Raw genomic sequence first — 25,315 nt, 5'->3', positions numbered from 1 at the left:
TTCGCTTCCTCCCTGGGTTCGCGTTGCCAGCGGCTGCTGCTGCTGCTGCTTCTGCAAATCAGGAAGAAGGCGAGCTGCTCGCCACGTCCGGTCGCGGAGGAGCTCCGACCCCAGCACGCGGAGCGAACAATTGGGACACCACGCCGAACGTGGCGCGGTGCAACCCCCCGAAAGCACACGGGAGCGGGGATGCGCTCACCGTGTGTCAAAGGGGAATCGTGCAGGGGAAAGGCGTGGGTTGGCCACACGCTCGCCAGCACGAGCCCATTAATTCACTGCCCAATCGTTTATTTATAACCAGGCACACTATCTCGTCTCAACCGCACGCTGTAAGCAAAGGCAACGCGCGCCCTCAAGTCGCGTCTGCACCATCCGCTGTATCGCCAAGCCTACCTCAACCTTCGCCCTGAAAGGCGGTGGCGGTGAAGCTCGTGGCCGAAACGTCGACACAACGACGCGACCCCCCCCCGCCCCCCGCCCCTGCCTTGCGTCGCACGGTAGATTTGCGGCCCCCATCCGAGCGTGCCAGCACCGAATCGGCAAGGCCTCCTCGTGCTCCGCTCGCCGCGGCATTTACCGTTTTGGAGCCGACGTTTTCAAAATTGTCGAGCTCACGGCCGAGACGCAAGCGGCGTTGTTTTTTCTGCGTGGGCTGCTGTGAAGGCGGGCGGGCACTGGCAAACAAAACTCGCCGCTCGCGCCGTCGTCCGTGGCCGCGGGACTCGCGGCGAACGCCCTCGGCGCGCGAGTCCCCGGGAGCTGCGGGGTTAGGGGGTCAGCGCACCGGCTACACGGCGCCGGGACCGTCGGCACGAGAGGCGGAGGAGTTTGGGGAGCTGTCGCGCGTCTCAATCCACGGGCTCATTCAGCCCGAGCCGATGCCAGAAGCAATTTGCGTGGGCGGTGGGCTGAGCCATTACAGCGGAGTTGGAAGTCGTACGGGAAAAAAAAAGTTTTATGGAAAATAATAGAATAAATCCCAACAAAATGCCAATGCATTTTCATGGCCACATAAAACTCTAAAGTTATAAATGCCTCCTCGCTTAGCGAGGGATTTTAAGGTACGGCTTTCACCATTTAACATCCTTCGAGTATTAACGTGCATTTTAGAATCGTCAAATATATATACGCATTATCAATTCATCACCATCGCGAAGAGTAGTTAATCATTTTTTTATTATTCTTCATCCGCGTCTAATATCAGGCTAGGACTATATGAAACGTCAGCGCAGATGCGCTCCCCTTCAGATTTACCGTCTAATACAGTGATGTACAGCAGCAGGGGATGAAGCGGGACGTGATCCCGGAGATCACATCGGATTATCGGCGCCCCCACCCCACTGCACCCCCCCCCTCGCCTCTCACGCCCTCCCCCCTCCACTCAAAGCCCCCCTCCCTGCCCCACACAAAGCGGTTGCCAGTGGGAGGGGCCGCCGGCCGCCGTCGTCAGTCCGCGCCGCCGAAGGGAGGGCGGCCTCCACCAGGGCCACGCGACCGCCTCGTCACGTGGCCACGCTTCACTGCCCCCTCCACCTCGGAGAATTTGATGAACTGTTTTGTTATTTGTCTCGGTGTGCCCAGTGTTTGTCCGCTTCATCGTCGTGATCATCGACCGTGTTCCATCCACCGATAGATGAAGGCCTCCCAAAGCCATCGCAGTCCCTCACGATCCGCGCGATGCCACGACCCACTTCGCTCACGCGCGCGAACTGATCTCATCGCTCCATCTCCGTGGTGGGTTCTCTGTCGGGTGCATCCTCTCCTTTGGCTGCCATTCTGTCAACAGCCTCATCCAGCGGAGGTGCGATTAGCACGATTAGCACGGTTGGCTACGTACGGTTCGAAAGAAGTTCAACGTACATACATCGGCACATCATCCCTTCCAGCCATCGTGTGTCATACCCCAAGCCCACTTAGTTTCCTTTCACAGCCAATTTGATGTCTCCCCTGTGCATCTGTTTGCTGACCCACGTGCTCTTGTCGTCCGCGATCGGTGGACATAAGGAGACGGTTTCAGTTCGCTACCGCCAGGGATAAGGGTTAAAACGCGGCGACGTTCGGCCCCAGCGTCAACCACTCGCGCGGAACCAAACTTGATTTACGTGACATCGCAACCGCAAGGGTCCCCCGCCGAGACGAGCAAACGCGACCGCGGGGAAGACCAGAGGCTGGTCGAGGCGAATTAAGCCCAGCTGGGCTGCTCCACGGAGAGGGAACGCCCCATTAGGTGCCTAACGAGGTAGCGGGCTCGCGGAGCCGGGGCCATCGAGAGCCAAGTGGGGGCCCCGGTACATGAGAAGCTTTTGCCTGTGGTGGGCTCCAACCCTCCTCGTCTCCCTGTCGCCGTTATCAAAGGGAACAACTTTGCCCTCGGCCAAGATTGTGCCCAGTGTTATAATATTTACCAGCCGTACGCTTTCGCACATTAATTTGTTGGAGACTGGACCGAAATGAATATTTTACGTAATTTTTCTTGGGGGGGGAAGGTGGGGGGGAAGGTGGGGGGGGGGGAGGTGGGGGGGGCCCTCCCTGAGCTTGGGGCCCCGGGTACACTTCCTGTTCTCGTCTGGTGGCTCAATACAAAAAAAGTTACGACAAAGACCCCTGTATACCCTTAAGCACCTATGAAGGCTGGAACGGCACACGACGGGGTGGGTGGCCACAACCATGCCCTTGTCTCCCCATTAGCGGTATTTACATATCGCACCAGGTACCCAATTGAGTCCGTCGAAGGGAGGCCACCGGACCAATTCAAATAATCGTGAGCGGGAATTTGACTCAGGTCGCCGGTTTTGTGGCGCAGCACAGCGGACCGCTGCTCCACCAACCGCTCCCCACGCTGAAAGGGCTACGGCCGTGAGCCCGATGCAATTCCGCCGCGAACAAACGCTTCACCGAGTCCGCAAAACCGCTCCCCGGCGCAGCGTGACCCTGGCCTTAAGCACGGAGCTAATGCGCAGGGGCGCGCCGGAAACGACGCCACTTCGCTCAATTGCCTAAAACGGAAGGGCAATCCAATCAGCATTCCTCGCGCTCGACACTGACGGGAGCCGACGCCGGGGTCGCGGCCGGAGGCGTTGCGGCAACGCGGGGGGGGGGGGGGGGGGCGGGGAAAAAAGCGAGTTGCGGCGGCGCGCCCCGCGGCCTCGCCGGGCTCGCCGGGCTCGTGACGTCCCTCCCCGCGGGAAGCGAACCCCGCGGCGAGCGGCTTTCGCCACCGGGCACGTGAGCGGTACGGATGGGTGCTCTCGTGGGGAGGTGCGTCGAAGATTAGGCGTTGTTCGTTGAGGCTGGAAGGCGTGCATCCGAAAGCGTGATTTCCTAATTTCGGCGCCGCGTTTCTCACGAGTGGGTGACAGAAGTGAGTTCCAACGATGTCGTAAAAAAAAAGGGTGACGAAGCTGATATTGTGCACAAACATACGCAAGAATGTACGTTAGGTAAAGGCATTCATCTGTGACAATCCAAAAACCTAAATGTTCTGAAGCGAGTGCTTCGCACTCGGTCCAATCGCCAACGGAGCGTGACACTGAATCCGGCAGAGCACGGGGAGAAGGCCACTGGCGCCTCCTGCATCATATTACACACAGCGTGCGCTCCCTTACCAATGCGCACGTCAGCTCGGAAGCCGTCGTCGTGGCGATGGGGCCGGGGCCACGTGCCTCACCGCGCCCGCGCGGCCCGGCTGCGATTGGCTCGACACCGACGATGATTCGTTTGGTGCCGCGCGTAACGGCCGACCCCACCGGGCCCACGTCACAGCTCTTGTTTTGTTTGACCTGCGAGGAGAACCGAGTACACCGCTGCAATTCGTTAAGGCGCGGTCAGAGGCCGGCAATAACAGTGGCCTTTGGAAGCGACGTAAGATGGGGCGGGAAGGTTCGCTGCGGCGATTGCGCTCGTGGAACAGCGCATTATGCACGCGACACCCAGCAGAGTCTCTTTATCCGCTATGGTTTAACAATTGTGAATTTCGCGGGGTATACATCTGCGGAGGGGCCATAGAAACGGCGCAATCTCTGTAACGTCTATGGTTAAATGACCACGGGCACAGTGGCATGTGGTGAAATCCACGCGACTTACTAGACTTGTCTATTCAGTTAAGCCTCACCGAGTAGAGTCTCAAGACTATTTTATCAGGAGGGTCCTGCCAATGTTTGTTTCGCAGTAAGGGGGGGTTATGATGCCGTGCATAATCTCTATTGAGTAATTTGCGGCTAGCTTTGCAGCATTGGGATGTTTGGCTAATATCAGTTGTACGAAGGAGAAACTACGCAATTCGATTACTTAGCCCGTGATGTGGATGACCTTCGACCTAAAACTAAACTATTTGTATTTTACTCGGTGAGCCCCGCTGAGCTATAGAGATAGTTATCAGGTGCGACCGGGTCACAAATGATAGCTCAACAAAGTGGCTTATCATGTGGACATTCACAGCAGGCAAATAATCTCAAAGCATGTTTATAAATGTGGAGGTAAAAACCTGAGGACGCGGAGAAAAATCCACGCGACCACGGGGAGAACACGCAAACTCCAAATACAGAGCAGCAGGCGTCAGGGTCGGGATCGGGCCCACGACCAGGCAGAGGTAGTGAACATCTCCCCACCGTGGTCGCCCACACCTGAACCCTGGACACCTTCAGCAAGCAAGATGTTCTCTCTTAAGGCATCTTCCAGGTTAAATATTCCATGAACAAAAAACCAAGGTGAATTTCAGAGTTGGCTTCACATGCACCTCCAGTCAAAAATTCATTGAGCGCCACTGCGAACCCGAGCCACTTTAGTTTGATTCCGGGCCATGCCTACCACCAGTGGCGAGTGATATCTGAGCCTGTCGCGGCCAGCCCCCTTTTTTGCCAACCCGCCCTGTCCAGTGCGGTGAAGTATAATCAAACAATCCCCAATGTACGGAGCCCCGCGGGGAGGCCTTCATTCAGCAGCAACCTTGGTAAAGGGCTGCGCTTATTAACAATTCAAAACCGAAACATTCACGACACACGGGATGATTGTGCCCCCACAAATAGAGAACCTCGCAGCACGTGGCACTCCCATACTCCAACCCAATAATAATAAAGCAAAAATCTCCTGTGGGGTGGGGTGGGGGGGGGCCCTATATAGCATGAGCCCGCAGCAATCGGTGATGTGGCCTTGCAGCAGCGCAGGGGTTCACGGCTTAAAACCCAGCAGCACCCGTCCTGATTATTACCGCGGGTGTAATAACCACGATAATAACGATATGCGGCCGTGTGCATCACAGCGGACGTTAAATCTTCACCCGCGACGTCATGTGCAAGAGGAGGCCAACGTGTGCCGGCGTCGGGCTCAAAAAAATTTGGCAAATTAAAAAATCACACCGCAAAATGTACTCGAGTTGGATCGCGCGCACACAGAGCAGAACGCTCACTTCACTTTATTTTACCAGGTAAGGCGCACTGAGCTGCGTATCTCTTTCTCCGAAGCGACCTTGCCACCACAAACGATTGCTCAACGAAGTGGCCGATTATCTCGCGGAAATGTATCGCGGCCAAATACCCTCAACGCGTGGACGTTGATTCGAAATGGGAAGGGGAAAAAAAAACCGGAGGGGCCGGAGAAAAATCCACGCGACCATGGGGAGAAAATCACGGCTCCCTACTGGCAGGCTAACGCGCCCCAGGTCACTCTTGCAAATGAGAGCCATCGAGGCTTCTCAATTCACACCTCGTTCAACAGTACCAGACTTGAAAGACTTGAGCCCGAAGCAATCACAAACCGTGGCTGTGTGTGCCGACTGAGGATGACAGTGTGTCCTTGTACGCAATTCTCAAACTACAGGTTCATCGCAGGTTCCAGGGGGGAAGAGAGAGACGTCTCAAGCCATTGGCGGTGGCGATGGGGCGGGGGGGGGGGGCTAACAGACTCCCGATTGCGGACAACAGAAGAATGTTGAACATCACACGCGCAGAGGCCGCCGGGAACAGGCGGGGAATAATGGGATCAATAAGTGACCGGCAATGTTGGTGCTCGGTGATAATAAATAAATAAACGGACACATGTGCCGGTGTCCATCTGCCTCCGCCCCGGCAACCACCCCCGTCTCCTCAGGGCCCCGGCTGTGGAGCCTCACAGACTCCCCCCTCCCCCCCCCCGTGCAGACACCCACCTCTGCGACCTCTGACCCCCCCCCGCTCACCACCCCCCCCCCCGCTCACCACCACCACCCCCCCCCCCCCCCCCGTATAAATCACCTTTCTCCTCGCAGGTCAAACAAAACAAAACCAGAAAAAATGTCCGATGATAAATGGGCGGCTTTTAAGTCGAGCGCGGAGGCACACAATGGGGCGCGCCGTGCCCCCCCCCCCCCCGGGAAGGGGAGGGGGGGTGGGGGGTTGACGGCGGGCACGCGGTGGCGCGGGGGGGGTTGATACGCCACGCTCCGATCCATACAAACGCAATAAGAGCGCCAACCGAGAAGGGGTAAATGAGGTCCGGGGCCGCTGACAGATGAATCCATCCGGGGGCGGCGCGCGCCGTGGATGCAGTTGTGAACACGGGGGATGAGGAGGGCGCCGGGCTCCTTCCAGGATCATTGCCGTGAGGGAGGCCGCCCGCCTGCCCCCAGGGCACCGCCGACACAGTTCGAGTCCCGTGCGGCGACGGGGATTGCCGCTTGGGTTCAGCCGTACGAGTTCGTGTCACGCGCAGCTCCACCAGGCACGGAGCTCCACCAGGCACGGAGCTCCACCAGGCACGGAGCTCCACCAGGCACAGAGCTCCACCAGGCACGGAGCTCCACCAGGCACAGAGCTCCACTAGGCACAGAGCTCCACCAGGCACAGAGCTTCACCAGGCACAGAGCTCCACTAGGCACAGAGCTCCCAGCTCCACCAGGCACAGAGCTCCACCAGGCACAGAGCTCCACTAGCCACAGAGCTCCACTAGGCACGGAGCTCCCCAGCTCCACAAGGCACAGAGCTCCACCAGGCACAGAGCTCCACTAGCCACAGAGCTCCACTAGGCACGGAGCTCCCCAGCTCCACTAGGCACAGAGCTCCACTGGCCACAGAGCTCCAACAGGCACAGAGCACCACTAGCCACAGAGCTCCTAGCTCCACCAGGCACAGAGCTCCACTAGGCACAGAGCTCCACTAGGCACAGAGCTCCACCAGCCACAGAGCTCCACCAGGCACAGAGCTCCACTAGGCACAGAGCTCCACTAGGCACAGAGCTCCACTAGGCACAGAGCTCCACTAGGCACGGAGCTCCGCAGCTCCACTCGGTTTGGCGACTTCAAGTCAGCAGCCAGCTCTGGCTGGCGGCCAATGATCCCGTCCGTGCCGTTAGTCGAGCATCGATCATCCTCGCGATGCGTCAGCGGCGGCCACGCCTGGGCCCGCGTCGCCATCCTCCGCGTAAAACGCCGCTCGGCCTCCTCGCGCAGGTGGGCCCGCGCCGCTCACCTGCGCGACGTCTCAGAGAAACGTTGTTGTTGCAGCAGCGGTGGGGGTTGATAGTCCGTCTCCAGCCGTCCGCCACGATCCCGGTCTGGCATTCAGAGGTCAAAAGCACGATTTCCTCCCTTCACCTGCCTGCGTTTTCTCTCTCGATCCCTCGGGGATGAAACAAGATGAAACACGTGTCAGTGATGCATCCCATTCCGCGGGGAGAGCCTCTCTCCTACCCCCACCGAGACTAACGCAGCTCTCCCCCCAACCCCCACCACCCCATCCATCGCTCCCAGCGCCCTCTCCCCTCCCTCCCCAACCTCATCCTCCCCTCGTTGGCCCGCTCGGGCCCAGCGTGGGGCCCCAACGGAATCTGCGCGACCACCCCCCCCCCCACCATCTCCGTCCGGCGGAGTTGGCGAACCGCGCGGGGATCGGCGCGAGCGGCGAGCCGCCGTCTCCCCCCACCCCCCCGCGTCGTCCCCAGGGAAAATGAGGAGACGCAGGGCAGGCAGCTCGCTGCGCGTGTCCCCGTGAATCGGTCGCGCTGCACAGAGAGAGAGAGAGGGGGAGCACAACTCCAGGCGAAGGTGCCGCTTGGGTGTAAATGCGTGCGGCACAATTAATTACTGCGCCGCGCAAAAAAAAGAGAAAGAAAAACCAGGCCATCAGAGCAGCCAAAACAATGCCACTGTACCTCACAGCACGGGGCTGAGATGGAGAACGAAATGCGGAGACAAAGATCCCCCCAAGGTTGCATTTAACAGGCTGTTGGCGCAAGTGCTGTTAGCGAGCGCCGATGAAGGTCGGCACGGCACACGAGGAGGGTTAGATAGCGAGCAGCAGGACCGTCCGCCTTTGTCTCGCTAGTGGCAATGTTTACACACCACACCAGGTACTCATTTGAGTCACATACGCGCAAAGATCCCCCGTCTAGCCTTAACAGACTGTTGGGGCGAGCGCTGTTAGCGGGCAGCACCAATGAAGGCCGGAACGGCACACGAGCCGGAGTGGGTGGGTGGCCAGCACCACGCGTGTGTGTACGCGACTCATTTAAATGACAAACGCACGCGCACGCACGCCCATGCATGCACACACACCCACCAAGACATGTACACCCGTGCGCGCGCACACACACACACCGGCAGTGAGTGGAGCATGGCGGGTGCGTCTGTATGCATCCCAGGTGCCACCCACGGTGTGCGGCGCTGGAAGCCACCCCCATGGGCGGAAGGGCTCGCGGGATGAGGGGGAGGGGCTGCGATTCCTCTGAGTGATTCCACATGAAGTGGATAATCCGACGGTCAGCGGTAGCAGCGCAGCTACAGGCCACAGATCTCAAAAGCCAAGGAGGGGTCTGGTCTGGTTAGGACTTGGCGAGGCGACCACCAATGAGCGATCACGATTTGCTCGATTCGATTGCACGGTGGGGGGACGCGGCCTCTCCTGGGTCAAAGTTCACCAGAAATCCCAACCTTGTTCTCCGAGGAAACACGCCATGGGGTAGGGGAGAGGGGGGTGGTGTGTTTTGGAGAGACGCAACACCAAGACCCGCTCTGTTTTGCCTGTGGATATCAAACACTCCGCCGGCAGTTTCTGCCGTGAACGTCGATGAACTTGTCTTTTACCCCAACGACTGCCAATGCCCCGCATCAATTTGCAGCGCGTCAATAACGAATGCGCGTAGGCGTAGCAGCAGCAACAGCAGCAGCCACATGGGCTGAGCTCGGGCCGTGTACAAGGGAGCGTTTCCCTCTCACACCGAGCTGCGAGTGTGTCAGGCCGGGGGGGGGGGGCGGTTTGAGATGTGGTCAAATGAAAAGGTCAGCCCAGCATTTCATCTGCCCATTGCCCTCCCGGCCCGAAGGCTGAGAAAACATCGCTTTCCTCCCAGTGAACGGGGGGGTGGGGGGTGCAAGTGGCCCTCATGATGGATGGGCCACCGCAGGTGCGGCCCCCTTACCAGCGAAGAACCCCGGACGCGTGTGAGCGTGGCGTCACCGCCGTCCCTCTAAGCGCACGCCGCTCTGACGCCGCCCATGGCTTTCGCTAGAACTCTCTCCGCTCCCAAAGCCGCCCCGTGAATGGGCCTCGTAACTACGCTGCCATTGAGGAGCATTTGAAATACAAAGTGTCGATGTACTGGCGGTATTAATCATTTGCCCACCTCCCCCCCCCCCCCCCACGACGCGATTGAGCGAGCGTGTGGTCGGTCAGCCTTGCCCGCCGTGTACCGTGTCGGACGTGGCTGAACCACACCGGAGGTGCAGTGGGCGAGGGCCGCATTCACAAATCATGATTGGCGCTAACTTATCTTTTTTTTTACGCCACGGCGGTCATCGATTTAAAATTAAGCTCTCATGTACACACCGCTAATTGATACAGGAGAATAATATACAATCGCAATTAGTGCGTTATATTCACTTTAGCAAATATAGAATTGTTATTATTATGACGTCACCGCACATATATACTTTTTTCCCCCTAGTCACTCAGAGACGACAGCACTGACCATGAGCGATTGCGAGTGACGCAATCTCACGTATGTGCTGTCGATTTTCCTGGAATTTCAGGCCACTTGCGGGGACAAGTGGGTGAGCGGCACAATAAATTAATCCTCTGGGTGGGGAGGGTTAGCGATGGCTTTCCGCACGAGGACAACGCAAGATAAATCCGCAAGTAAACAGACCTGAGCAGAGTCATTTGCTCACTCGTGCTAACTGTAACCCAAGAGTCGTTTGTATACATTCAGCCTCTGTGTAAAGTCAAGTGTAATAACGATGCAACGCGTGAGCGTAACAACGTACACAATAGGCCAATTCGAGACCGCACGAGACACGATCGTGACCATCGGATCGGTCCTCCCATCATGCCTTGCGTCTTACGTGACATCACTATACGACGAGTATATTGCGCACAGCCTTGTTAAGACCACCAACTCAAAAAAAAAGTCTCAATTGTGGCCGTATCATTTTCGACAAAAGCAGGACAACGAGGCGACTTTCTACCGGTCTCATCCTTTGTTAGGAATCATCAGTGCGCCATAGCCATCTTTATCTTCTGCCGACGAGCGCCTCGGTGACTTTGCGTGACGGAGCGCTCAGTGATCACCGTTGGGAAGAGTTTGGCCCTCCCTAAGGGTGACAAGAAACCAATCGTAACCCTTTCTTAGCGATGCGCGTGTGTTGGTTTGTGTCCGCGTGCTTGCACAAAGCCCCCCTGCGAGTACCTGGGGACCCGACCGTACAGCTGAGCTGTCCGATTATTTGAGTAACCGACCACCGGTTTCGCTCCATTGATCGGATAACACGAAAATATTTGGACAATAAAAAAAATGTTCGCCTTTGTTCCCACGTGTGCCGCTGGACAGGAGACGATGGGCTGCGCTTGGCGATGCCATCGACTTCGTCAGCTGCGTCACGCTGGGCGTGGCTATTGGGGGTTTCCTGCCTTTGCTGAGGCAGGATGTGGGGGTGACTGAAACGTTAAAAGAGGCCTGACAAATCGACCACAAAATAAGCACTGCAGTGGCATGACAATTTGTTTGCACCTAATCGACTCGCCCACCCAGCTCTCCGTGACTGCCACGAGGTCTCACCGAGCCTCGGAGCTCGGAGGTCGAGCCGTGCCGGATTGAACCAAATCATCCGTCGAGGAGTCGTTTCCACACGGAAATAAATGCGCCGAGCGGAAACACGCGGCCCACAATCCGTCACAATTAAACCACGGGCCCCCGCGCATCCCAACGTCCCGCACGCAAGCCGCGCCGTAAAGAAAAAACCCACGACGCCTGGGCACAATATTCTGCTCGCTCGCCAATATATTTCTACTTTTCTAATAAGGAATGAAGGCAGTAAAAAAAAGCAACCGCCTGAACCGTGAATGCACAAATGAGAGCACAGAGCAGGACAGGTTCCCATGGATACGTGCCAGTGGCGTGTACCGCATCTGTGCCCAGGCGTGTAGCCCACGCGGCGCCTGGCACCCGTTCCGTCCGGCACTCTGTACGTACGTACATTGAACTTCTTTCGCGCCGTACGGAGCCAACCGTGATAATCGGAAGTACGGGGGAAGGACAACGAAATAAACACACGCAAAAAAAACAGATCTAAATCTAGATTTAAATAGTACACAGCTCCAGCGGCTTCCTACTATCGGAAGAAAGAGCATTCCAGACGGACGCAGAAGCGCATCAGCAGGATGATCGGAGATCGCGTGATGCTTTATGCTCGTTGACGACATCACCCTACCCCACAATGCACGGCTCAGCCAAGAGCAAGGAGAAGGTGGAACCGTACGAACCCAACGACCCGCCAGCTTTACTGAAACAACCAAATAAAAAATAAGCCACCGAGCTCGCTCGGCTCAGATCCATTCAAACGCTACGGGTGGCGAGCGGGTGATTGGGCGGCAACCGTCTTCACGGAAAGGCATCCACGGCACCCAGGGGGCATAGCCGTAGCTCGCGTTGGTGTGGCACCCGCCCCTGGGCTCGATCCAAGTTTCTCCCGGGGAGGCCTTAGGGCATCTGAAGTGGGCAATCAAAATCGTTTTGCGTTTTCTTCTCTCTGTCTCTCAGCTCTCGCCAAAGAGGCTGTAAATGGAAGGCAACTCACCAGGGTGGACGGGTACACGGTGTGCTAGTCCTGGGCACACAGCCACCTGCACTTACCCCCACCCACCAAGGCAGAGCACATAGAGTGCAGGCCAGCGGAGCCATTGGGAGGAGGAGGAGGAGGAGGAGAGAAAACACTGACGCGTCTCTCTGCAGGCCAGGTAACTCAAAAACATCACAACACACACACACACGGTTAACTTACTTAGAAATGATAAAATAACAAAAATAAAAAAATCCCGCACAACCATGCAGACTGTTGGGCTCAGCGCAATTGATCAAGAATATTTTAAGGGCAACAACGGCGCACGAGTGGGTGGTGCTGCGAGCACCACGCGCAGCCACCTTTGTCCTCTACGTTGTGAACTTCACAACTCTGTACCAGGTACTCAATTGAAGCTGAGTTGACCATGGGGAGGGGGGAGATCCAGGCTTAGTTCAGAGTACCACTTGCACCTGAAGTTATCCATCGCCAGGATTTAAAACCGCGGTCGCTGCTCTGATCCACCGCGCCACCACTCCGCGCAACTTCGAACGCACGCACTCACACAGAATCGCACCGTCAGCGGAGCCATTCCCATCGCAGATAACCACTTCACGCTCCAATTGCAACACGAAAGAGAGGCCCTTTTGTGTTTCTGAACGGGGTTAGCCCTTCCCCACCGACCCACGCCCCCCCCACACGTCAGTTTGGAGCCCGTTACGTAAACGAGCCGGGGGCATCGTGACACGCGCTCGCCGAACCGCGCACTGCACACGCACGGCTCGGACGTGGCCTGGTGATAGGGCACAGCAGCGGCGGGGCCTCGGACGTTGTCCTAACGATGGCCACGAAGCTCTGTCGAGACTTCTGGTGGTACCGCGCGAGTCGTTCGGCGTGATGTCCCGACGTTTCGCTCCGCGTGTCTCCGAAGGTGCCGGCGTGCGGTGCGACCAGAAAGCACAACGGAGGGCGCTGCGCGGCACGAACCTGCGAAATCCTACGCAGTAAATCAGAGGAACCGGAGGAAACCCATGAGCGCCCGTGTTGGAAATCGACCCCAGGTTCTAACTGCTGTGAGCGATGGGAATTTCCACCTCGGCGCCACCCTGCCACCAAGTCAACGCTCAGAATCGTAAACGTGCCTATCCCGTTCAGCTGCAAGGTGGCTCCGATTAAACAACAACCATGACACCGCTCGTTGACCACGGCACTCTACTGCGTAATGGACATTCGTATATCAAAATCGCAGCAGAAGGAGCAAATTGCCACTGCGACGTCAGGGCACTGAGTTATGGGGCGTAAGTAAGGCCTGACGAGCAAAGCTCTCAACGTTACTAGCACCGCTAGGGGGGCGTCCATAAATGACGTCACGCACCTGGGGGGGGGGGATCAGACAATTGTGACGATGTGTGACAAGGGGGGGGGGGTTGAGAAATGTGACGTCACATCAAAATGCGCAACTTTAAATAAATATAGACAACACGTTCTACTTAATTAAATAGACTTTTTAATAAATGTTTTCTCCTACAACATCAGAGTGCATCGCCACATTAAATACGCATTACAATGACAATAGTTTAAAGCTATTTGAAGCATGTTTTTTTGGGGGGGGAGGGCAGAGCTTTGTGACGCCATATTTGAGGGGCGGGGGGGGGTCTGACTTTTTGTGACGCCGTGTGACGAAGGGGGGGAGGGGGGGGTGTCAAAAATCGTCCAAAACCGCGTCACGTCCTTTATGGACGGCCCCTAGAAATAAACCTCTGGCTCGGCCGTGCTGCGCGTTCAGGCCTGAAAAGCCACCGCAGTCGAGAGTGTCAGCGAGGTGCCAACCTGCGGTTTGCGAGCCGCACGTGGCTCCCGGCCAGTCCGAAAGAGACGCAAGCTAAATCGAGTTTTCAACACCACCGTAAATTAATCTCCAACTTTGAAAAAAAAAACATCCGCGTGTCCGGCCCGGGGCACTCGCCCCTGGCAGCGAGATGAAGCAAGCACCAGCGAGCTCCACCTCCTAGACCCCTTCTCTTGCTCCTCCTCGGGACGCGAGAGAGACGCATACCTTAAATATTTGTTTTTTTTGCATTCATATTCGTTGCTTTATTTCATTATCGTTCCGTCAAAAGCACCTCGCGCGCCTTAGCGGCCAATCGGACGGGGGGGGGGGGGACAAGCAACGTGTCCGTCCTCGCGTTCCCTTTATCCACATTTTGTGGCCGTGGCCCCGGGGGCGCAGGCCCCGCGCCATCGCAGGTCGCTGCCGGGACGGTCGAGGCCGCCAACGCCGCAACCCGACAGAGGCTCTGGTTTAGGTCCCGCGGGTCCCCCCCGCCCCCCATACGCGGGGAAAGACGATCGCGCTCGGGCGGCGGCCTTTCCGCGTGGGGCGCCGTCCCAAGTCCCCTGTGACGACCGCAAGGGACGTGATGAATTTGCCCCCTGCGGCCGCTTAACTTCGGCCGAGCATCGAGCGTCGCGTATTTTTCTGGAAATCCCTTCGGCGCAGAGCCGCACAAAGCGGCACCCGTAGCCGGAGGAACACAACAGGACACGCGGCACAATTAGCAGAGAAAATGCCACAATGCCGGCAGGTACGGGCCGTAAATCAATCCGTTTCCTTTCCCTCCCACCACCCCCCCCCCCCTCCGTTTTTTTTTGTGCGGGAATCGAGAAAGACGACAAGAACTCTGCAGTTCAAGGGCAGGCGCTCCCCCTGCGCGCGCGTTCACGGACAGCCCGCGGTGCAGGTCGAGCGCCGCGTCAAACCCTCGGCCAGTCGACCTCGACCGGACGAGGCGTCGAGGAGGGTGGCGGGGTCGTCGTTTCGTTGGCTTTGGGCTCCTGCCGACGACGTTGCAACAGTTTTTTTGCGCACGGTGTGTGACCGTCACTTTCCAGGTGACGTTCACGAGTCCGACGGCTTCGCGTGTCCGCAAAGAGCTCGGTTCCCGGGCGAGGAGGCAACGCGACGTCGTGCTGCGTATACGTCGACAGTACGGAATGCGGCACCGCCGACTTGTTGTGTATACACATGATGAAGGTGCTGAATTAGCAGCAACAGAGCGAGCCGCTGGCACCGAAAGTTCCGGAAAGGTTCGCTGTTGCCAGTTATTCAACTCGTTATTGCGATGCAAGACAATAACTGGAAAATCAAACGGTGCAATAACAATGGCAATTGTAAGGTAGAATAATTGTGAATGTGTGCTTATTGATGTGACAGCCGCATGCATATGGATGTGGAAGCGGAAAAGTGGGGAGTAGATTTAGATCCGAGATGATGATGACGATGAGTCACTTGATCTTTCCCCACTGGGAGCCTCGCGGTCACGGAGAAAAAAGAGCGAACGGTTTCCTGGCCCCCTTCTGCCGTCGTAATCCCCGGTCACAAGGAGGCACAAGCAGCGCCTGCAGCAGCAACCACTGCCACTCTGAAAAATACCACTGCATCCGACCGGTACCCGGTAGTCTGGTTCTGGTACCCCATGGTCCCCAGTATGCCTGTTCCCCGGAATCCTGGTACCCGGTTCGCCGATCCCAAAGAACCCAATACCCCGGAACTATGGAACCCGGTACCCCAGTACCTGGTATCCTGCTAACCCAGTACCTGGTCTTGGCACCCCAGTACCTCAGACTGTAATCCAACCCTATCCCTGCAGCCGACCGGTACCCGGACTGTAACCCTACCCCTAGCTGAACCCCAACCTGAATGCTATCCTGAAGCCCAACTCTTATCCTATCTTTAATACAAATCCTATCTGGAAACCAACCCCAAAACCCAGTCCGTATCACCAAAGTCAAACCCTATCCCTAAACCCAACCTTAACACTAAGCCAAGTGCCAACCCAATACCATATCCCTAACCAAGGTGGAATTCAACTAAATTAAGTAAAGAACACAAATGCAATGTGATTAGGTTTATTTTATTTCATATTCTGCTGTCATTGGTGACCGGGCTTAAACCGTTGACTCCCTGCACCCGATGACCTGATCTAATCACCGGCAGCTGCCCGGATTACACCAAAACAGCGTCTCGTCATCGATGCCCGCTCAGCGCTCTGACCTCCGAGCCCTACCTGCCCACCTCTTTAAAATCGACTCCGATCGTTGGGCGCGAAGGCGCTCTGCTGCCGCTCCGGTGGAACCCCCCCCCCCCCCCGCGCGCCCCCACGGGCAAGCGGGGGAGCGAGCGATCGCGAGGGACGCGTGGGACGCGTGGGACGCGTGGGACACTTGGGACACGTGGAACACTTGGGACACGTGCTCGCTCGGGAGGAGAACGAGCGCATTTCGCACCACGGCGCAAAATGCCGAGTCAAGACACGGCGGGGGCGGCGGAGCGGAGAGGCCTCGAACGAATTTAAACTCGGACCCTCGCGGATGGGCCCCGGCACACGGATCGACGCACATTGACTTCGCACGCTCGTCATCGTAGGATGCCCAAAACGCCCACGACAGGGGGGGGGGAGGCGACGCGTGGTGTGCGGGCGCGTGAATACGGACCGCCGAAGCGTCGCCTCTCGGTCCGCGTGGAACCAGGGCGACTCTGGTGGCACTCAAGCCGCCTCCGATTGGCTTGCGCCATGCGCGCGAGGTATGACTGAAGATGTCTAAGAGGGAGGAAGGTCGTCCGAAGGGAAACGCTCAAACATCAGTCGCTTTGTTAATTTTCGACTCTTCAACACCAAGCATATTGTGGAATCGCGTACGCACAGCCGACGCGCACGTGTAAAGGAAATTTAATTGCGCATCAATTGACGCCGTTTCTTTCGCTCATGATCTTGCGTGAAATCGCCCGCGTAAGAATCCGCGATTTTAGATTCGTCCACGTTGCATGGGCGGAGCGATTAGCACACTGCGCTCCGGATCTGATCACCCAAGTTCAATTCCCAGCCATGGCTAACACGAGTGGCGAGCGAGAGCCGAACCGTTCGGTCCTGGCCTCCTCTATCCACCGACCTGCCGCGCCGTGCGATGAGACAAACTCCCACGACTGGACGAACCGCGCGAGGAGCCTTCATCCAGCAGTGGAGCAACAAAGAGGGCTGGGCAACGTGCGCACATGCGCCAGCACGCGGCAGGCGGGGAGCCCCCTCCACCCCAATCTTCTCGCCCTCGCAGCGCTGGGGGCAAGGCTGGTGGCTGGTGGCGGGGATCTGCCGAGCGCAGGGTTAATGGCAGCCGACAACGGCGGCCGCGCCAGGGCACGCTCCTCCGCTCGCAATGTCCGCCCCGAGCGCACCCCCCCCCCCCCACCTCCACCGCTGTTCAGCCGTCAGCCCAAATCTCCGCCGCGGAGAGTGACCCAAGAGCCAAACGGCAAACCCCGTTTATATTTGGTCGGCTGCGTTCGTGTAAAATTCGCTACGTTTCTTTGCTCGGACAGGCGTGTCACCCCCCCCCCCCACCCACCCTGAACCGGGCCGCTCGCTTAAGCCGTGGAGTAACGGGAGCCTCGTGGCGACCCCTGTCACGGCCCGAACGAACGATTTGTTACGAGCGACGCCTTCGGGGGGTGTCACCGACTTGCTCGTTAACGCGCGACCGCTGCCGTTTAGGCCTGCTATAATAGGGCAGACTTGAAGGTGGGATTGGTGGATCGCGCGGGGAAGGAGCGGCAATGGCAAGCGAACCCGCTCGCTTGTCCTGCTTGCCCTCATTCACAGGTGTCCACCAGGGCCGTGTACAAATGTTGGCTTATGTTGGGCCACCGTTTTTAGTTTTCTGCTGGAATGTTTTTTTCTTCCGTTTGGTGCCTTTTTTTGCTCCTATTTCAAATTGCTTCGTTGTTGTAAATGTTTAAATCTTGATTTGGAGCTTTCGTGACTGCAGGAATTATTCTTTGGTTCTTTCGGTGAAGTCACGTAGAAAGAAAAATAAATTAACTGATGATAATTGCTTGTGTTGCAATCGAAACGTCGTATGCTATTGTTTAAATCTTATTGCTTTTCATTTTTTTTATTTTGTTAACCCAGGTCGCTCGTGCAAATGAGAATTATCCTGGTCTCTCGAGTCCTCACCCGGGTTAAACAATTAGATTTTAAAGCCCTCCGCTGCGCCAACCTCCGTGTGCTCGCCCTCTCTGAACACGCACGGGCGGAAGAAGCGAAGCGCACCCAGTGGGAGAATTTCTCGCGCGGCTGCAAGAGCTTTGAGAATGGGCAAGTCGCCGCTGGAAAGCGCTGGGAGCACCCTCTACTGTTAAGCTGCGATACGACGACACCCACACAGCAGTGTGAATTACAACACAAAGTTGGCAGCTCAATGCACCTTAAACAGAAGAGGATTTATTTTTTAAAGCACTTGTCAGACGTTACCGTTTCCCCCTTCGGTGGGACCCCGTATGGTTTTGGGGGCAGCGAGCCCGTTCCTCCATCTTTCTTCTTCTTCCACGCGTTTCTCCCACCTATGTGAGGTGCGATGTCCTTGACAAGCTTCTCCACGCTGCCATGTCGTGCGCCCATCTCTCTTGCCGCTCCTCGGGCCACCGTGTCCGATCACACCACATCGCCCCCCCCTCCCCAATCTCTTCTTCTGCCTTGCTCTTGATCTCATTCCTTCCACTTGCATCACTTGCACCTTCTGACCCACGTAATTTTCCTGTTGTCTCTCAACATGCCCACCACCTTGAGTCTCCCTCTCAATTCTTCCCCATCTTTCTATCCTCTGCTATTCATAACCGGTTCGGCTTATGCTGACGGCGTGTGTACCTGCGTCACAACGCGATGTATCGGGCCCGCACATCGCGTCCATAAAATGAATAGTTACAATGATAACATTAATTAAAAAAGAAAACCGCTCTTCAGAGAGCACGGTGAAAGAGCCGCTGTAACGCACCGTTCACGAAATGACGCAGAAATCGGGGCACAATCAGTCGAAGCTATGATGCGGGCAGCACAATTTAAGCAACGCGATCCTCCCCCCCCCCCCCCCCCCCCCGTGGACTCGCGCGCGCGATTGTCGCGAGTTTGTTTAATTATACATCAACGTGGACAGTGCGCGACATTAAACGGGATCTACCGGTGCTGGGCCGTGCTGTGAAAATAGCAAATGGGACCAAATGGGCCAGACGGCTGGCTGGCTCGGGCCGCCGGCCAGTTTCCAGGACACTCGCCAAGCGCGGCAGACATCCCGCCTTTATCCGCCACTGATTTATGTGTGCGCGTCCCCATGGCCACGCGAGAAGCCGAGCGCTAACAGGACGGGAAGTGGGACATTCCCCATCCTTCCGTGCCAGCTCCGCCGCACAAACAGCGGAGCTGGCAGCAGAATCCCGCAGCAAAGCTTCCTTCCTCCTCTTTAAACAAGGCCATAATTAGCTCCTAAATCATGCACAGGTTGAGTTTCTTTTTTTTTGGTCGTGCAGCGCTCTCGGCGATGTCCCCGAGGCTTCTCGACTTCAGAGCGACGACCCAAGAGCACACCAGACAGAGAGAGAGAGAGAGTGGGGGCGGTGGGGGGGGTGCTGCATTTTCTGCACGAAACTGTGCGCGGGGGTCTGCAGCGTGGCGAGCACGGGAACGTGGCACCCTGACCTCGCTTTCTACCCCACCGCCTCATCTCAACCACACAGCACCGGCCTTGAGCTAATGGGCATTCTTAACCACACACATCACCGCGGCATGCAGTCAAAACGTGTTTCCCCACCCCCCACCGCCCCCCCCCCCCCCCATTGCTCATCGCTCTGTTAAATTAGCAATTCAACCAGGCGCTAGTTTTAAAACGTGCGTCTTGTGTCGTCACCCAGACGCTCATCGCTGCCGCACGTTTCCGCCACGACCGCGTTCGTGCGCCAGGGCGCCAGGGCGTCGCTGCCAGTGTCGCCCGCACGGGCGGATCGATGCGGACCCACGAACGGACGCCCCCAGGGGCAGCAGCCTGCGAGCGCGCCGCAACATCGCGTTGAGTCTCACCGCCACTCGAGTGGCTTTTCCGATCGCAGCCGTGGCGCTTTTTGTCTGATGGAGAAAGCGGGGCGCAGGTCACGTCGCACACGCGCGGAACTCCAGCACCGCCCGGGAGACGGAGCTCCAAGCTGGGGAGCTGGGCGGCATCGCGAGGCGAGCAGGAGGGAAATTTGCTCAGATGTGCTCTTTGTGGAGAAGTGGTTTTCCAAGGTCATCCGCCTGCTAGCGTCTGCTCTCCAGCAACTGGCTGCGTGTGGGTACGGGGTCTGTGAAGTTACGTGCGAATGTGCCTCTGAACCCATGCGAGACGCGGGGCGAGCATTATCCCCCCAATAGCAAAGTGTGCCGTTTAACGAGCAATTTGGGAATTCCCTGATAAGAATTCACTTACCAACGCCCCTGTTTGCCGTACCTAAGCAGCAAGCATTTAATGCTATTGAGTAGGCCGAATACCTAATTGGCCGGACCTTGTTGAGTAATTGCTCTGGCGTTTGATTTATCTCAAGGAGTCCGGTTTCAAACAAAAACAACCCAACAGCTCAACACGAACCGATGGGGGACGCACCGATCGCCAGGAAGGTCCCCAACCCCCCCAGAGCGAGCGAGTGGCCAACCGGCCCCGCTCTTCGCCGCGCTAAACGCTAATAAATAAATCCATAAGCCCCGCAGCTCCTGCTAGGGCAGCGATCGGCATTAATCACCGGCGGCCAGACTGATTAACCGCACGGCATCGTGGTGCCGCGCGCGTCGCCACCGGGAGGAGGGCCCCATCGATTTGCCGCCCGCCCTCCCGAGGAGGTGCGAGTATTTCTCCTTCCTTCGGCGGTGGCGGCGGCGGCGGCAGCTCTATCAGCCACAGGGGGGGAAGAGAGAAAATCGATCCTAACCTTCCTCAAAGAGGCAAGTGGGAATAATCAGCATTCGTTTTTTTTGCATTGCGACCTTGTTCAAACAATTGTCTCAATGTCAGGAACGTTATCATCATCCCGAGCGCAGCGACCACTCGGCACTCGGCAGGCATCGCCGCCGTTGCCGAATAAATGATAATTGCGCCGATCGTTCGTAAGTGGACGCCAAGCCCCAAACAACTTGCATTTCAGATGCAAATGGTTTCCATCGATTTAATGCCACGACTGAATGATGGCATTTTTCTTGGGGGCGGGGGGTGTGTGGAAGAGAGGTGAACGCACAGAGACGTGTACATCAAGAGCGATATTCAAAAAACCTCGTGCCCCCGTTCTTCCGAGCACCTTCCCTCCCTCTCTGAAGGTTGAGTGCACGCCACCCACCGTGACCATACAGCAACCGCTGAGCACTACGCATCCTCACTGCAGCAGGACGACGCTGAGAAAGGACACCTTTAGATTCGTACAGCACAGCGTCTAAAGTAATGCTGCGCAGAATTGTAACAGATACGATTTTTTTTTCTCTCACAATATGCCAGATTTGATTTTATCTTACCGAATTGTGGTCCGAGAAAAGCGGTGGCTGGTTGATGATGACAGTGGTCCCGCAGGGTCAAGGAAGGTCGGGAATCGCTGTCCTGAACGCTACAGAATCCCAACAAACGCTGTACACAAAACAGTGGGACGTGCATCACGGGCACGTCCCACTCCAACAGTGCTGGGGGCCGGCAGTAAGGATGGATTGCTGGTGGGAAAGTCGGCGGGCAGCAGTGGAGAAACAGATGTCTTGGCTACTCGAGCAGAGGGTGTGTGGATCGCGGAGCAGAGTGAAAGAGAGGGGAGGGGGTGGGCAAAGCTGCGTCTACAGAGAATCTCGAAAACGGTGAGGACAATTATGTCGTTGACTTGGGACTGGATTTGGAGCCAATGGATCACGGTGATGAAGTATTGGGGTGATGTAGCCCCATTTATAGTTTTCGGTGAGAACTCCTCAGTGGAATTTTATCTGGACGTCAAATACATTTATGCGTGACGGCCTAACGCGTTCGGTAAATAACCCCAGCCGGCAATAACGCCGTCGGTGCAAGTCGAAAATCCACGCTCGATTGTTCGCATGCACGCTGAACTTCTTTCACACCGCACGCAGCCAATCGCGCTAATCGGAGGTGCGATTGCAGGATTGTGGCGCGTCTCGCAAACGGAATGTGGCGCTGGTTGGACGAGAGTCGCTCCGGCAAGCAATGGGCAGGCCCGGTAGCCGGGTTCCCCGGCACGGTGGCCGATCTGCTCGGCTGGGGAGCGGCAGGAAGCAGGGAGCGGCGGAGGGAGTTGCCAGTAGCAGCAGCAGCAGCAAGTGGCCGCTGTGCTCGCTCGCCCTGCTCTCCGTGAGGCCGGCGGGGGAGGCCAACAGAATCAGAATATTTATTTCAGACTGCAGGAGGAATTCGATGAGCAATGAAGCTCTTTTTCAAAGATGTCCACCAGGGGCGGGTAAGAACGTTACAATAACAAACAGTAAAAAAAAAAAATGATGGCAGTGCAAAGTACAAGGTAAACAAATCACCCAAACACAAACAAATACAAAACTAAACCATCCCCATCCTCTTCTTTGGTTCTTTCGGTAAAGTCACGTAGAATGAGAATAAAATAATAAAATAACACAATAAAATTATCACGACGTTTCGGCCACAACGCAAGCGGCCGTCTTCAGGTGAAAGGTACAGACCTGTCGGGACGACAGAGCTTCAATGAACGATGTTAAGATTCGTACCGACTTTTAAGCTGGTTGGGAGAAGTGAGGCACTAACAAATGTTCGAATGAAAACTCCTCTCGGTCCCGTTTATTGTGCCAAGAACGGCAACTTTGCGTTGCCTCTGCGAAAAGGGCAGCCGAAGTTTTGTAAATTTCACAACACGCTGGGAATTGTGAATCACGAAATACAACTTACTGACGAACGTTCGAGGCCCCGTTAGTAACGCGCTAAGTTTCCAACACTCTCACTTCCAGGAAACCGTGAGTCAGACCCTTGGCTCCGGGGCATCTCCATGAACACAAATAAACACCCTGTTAGGCACAGCCGCAGTCATGTTCACCACCTCGTTGATAAATCAACACTCGAGAATGCAAGGTTATTGAAATTGGGTGCCTGGTAATTCTTACGGTAGCTTCCAATAAAACCGCGAATTTATTATGTGTGTGAGTGCAGAACCGGTTGGGTAGTTCGCCCTGGGGCATAGTTTCAGCCTGGCCCTGTCCAATAAACCTACGCGTGGAAGAATCGATTATTTACAACGAAAGAACGAGACCGAATAAATGGCAGACAACACGAATGGGTCAAACAAAAACAGCGTCAATTCCTGGACAGAATCAAGAACCTGAATTGAGATCATGAGCCTCACGGTAGGGCGGTGGGGGCGATGGGGGGGGGGCAGGAGCGATTGGGGGGGATGGTGGCGGTTTTGGAAGGAGGAGCAGTGGGGGTGTTTGGGGGGGGGGCGATGGGGGGTTGGGGTGGAGAGGCGATTGTGGGGGATGGGGGCGGTTTGGGAGGGAGGAGCGGTGGGGGGTTTGGGGGGAGGGGCGATGGGTGGATTTGGGGGTTTGGTGGGGAGGGGCGGTGAAGGGGGGTTTGGGGGGGTGGAAGGGAGTTTGGGGGGGGAGGGGCGTTGGGGAGGGGTTTGGGGGGGAGGGGCGGTATAGGGGGGTTTGGGGGAGGGGCGATGGGGGGGGGGTTTGGGGGGGGAGGGGCGATGGGGAGGGGTTTGGGGGGGAGGGGCTGTATAGGGGGGTTTGGGGGGGGAGGGGCGATGGGGGGTGGGGGGTTTGGGGGGAGGGGCGATGGGGAGGGGTTTGGGGGGAAGGGGCAGTATAGGGGGGTTTGGGGGGGGAGGGGCGATGGGGAGGGGTTTGGGGGGGAGGGGCGGTATAGGGGGGTTTGGGGGGGGGAGGGGCGATGGGGAGGGGTTTGGGGGGGAGGGGCGCTATAGGGGGGTTTGTGGGGGAGGGGCGATGGGGGGTTTGGGGGGGAGGGGCGATGGGGAGGGGTTTGGGGGGGGAGGGGCAGTATAGGGTGTTTGGGGGGGGAGGGGCGATGGGGAGGGGTTTGGGGGGGAGGGGCAGTATAGGGTGTTTGGGGGGGGAGGGGCGATGGGGAGGGGTTTGGGGGGGAGGGGCGGTATAGGGGGGTTTGGGGGGGAGGGGCGATGGGGGGTTTGGGGGGGAGGGGCGATGGGCTGTGATGGGGGCGGTTTGCGGGCGGAGGGGCGATTGAGGGGGGAGCGTTTCCACGAGGCGACGCTGCCCCACCCCCAGCACCACATTCACACGGCGGGTTCGACGGTCGCGTGGGAACGCGGGGGCCTAACACAGGTCCGCCACTCATTCTCACGAGCCCAGCTGTAAATATGGCATTTCTTATCACGCCGCTAAATGTTTCCCCCCTCCCCAAGTGGCAAATGGATGAGTCAGCAGATTGCTGAGTCACACAAATTCATCACGCGGCGCGCCCAGCACGTAAGTTGTCACCACGGCGAACTTGATAAGGGGCAGCCGTTGATGCCGTGAGAGGGCACGCGTCCATCCTCTATACCTATCAACCCCTTATCAGTACCCTAGCTTATTACAGACCAATTCAGACCTTATTGGTCACCCCGTGGCCCTTATAAATCTCAACGTCAATCCTACAAAGTCCCATCACATGGGAGAAACACAAATATAGATTTTTATTTTTTTTGCCCGTATTAAAACGGCTGTACGCCGTATGGACCTGAAACTCACTCAATTTCCGTGTACAAGAATACGGGGTGCACCGTATGTTACTGACGGGAATGCATTTCACGTGAGCTGGCTCAGAACGCGACGAGCTGCAAAGAGTTCTTGCCTCACACAGCCGCTCGTCAGGCAATGGCGCAACATTTACTGAGGAAGTCGACAGAGGAGGATAACTTAAACGCTCGTACGGACATGGACTTGGCACGACACAGGGGTTAAATCAATGCAGGGGCGCCAGTTATGGTGGTGGTGGGGGGGGGCTGATTATGTGGCACTAGGGGCCCAGTCAGCCACAAGGAGGGGGGGGGGCGAATCAATAGATAAACAAGTCCAACACATTTTAAGAATAAGTATTAAAAAATTTTAATTAATTTAAGGAACGAAAGAGGATGGCTTCTCCACAAATCTGGCTATCGCCTGATGGAGCTAGCTGGAATTACTGGCGAAACGTCGTATTCAGATTGTAAATGTTGTGGCTTGGCTCTGCAACACACCGGTGTGCTGTACTAGTATACTACACTATACTACTATACACTACACTACTATACATTACACTACTATTCACTACACTACTATACACTACACTACTATACACTACACTACTATACACTACACTACTATACACTACACTACTATACACTACACTATACACTACACTATACACTACACTATACACTACATTATACACTACACTATACACTAAACTATACACTAGTGC

At 56.6% G+C, this 25,315-nt stretch overlaps 1 protein-coding gene across 1 annotated transcript in view; it reads right to left on the bottom strand.

The window, feature by feature from the left end:
- Positions 1-25,315, bottom strand: part of RARB (retinoic acid receptor beta) — a 192,096-nt gene that overhangs the window by 163,689 nt on the left and 3,092 nt on the right. The window contains exon 2 of the mRNA XM_032965369.2: positions 7,440-7,589. The gene's annotated coding sequence lies outside the window, so the exon portion shown is untranslated. The remainder of the gene's footprint in view (positions 1-7,439; positions 7,590-25,315) is intronic.

Source organism: Petromyzon marinus, chromosome 34 (genome assembly GCF_048934315.1).
Source record: "Petromyzon marinus isolate PM22_M1 ecotype Great Lakes invasive population chromosome 34, UKy_Petmar_22M1.pri1.0, whole genome shotgun sequence".
In the NCBI taxonomy this organism is placed as follows: Eukaryota; Metazoa; Chordata; class Hyperoartia; order Petromyzontiformes; family Petromyzontidae; genus Petromyzon; species Petromyzon marinus.
The sequence above is the reverse complement of the archived record's forward strand: the minus strand, read 5'-3'. Positions and strand labels throughout refer to the sequence as shown.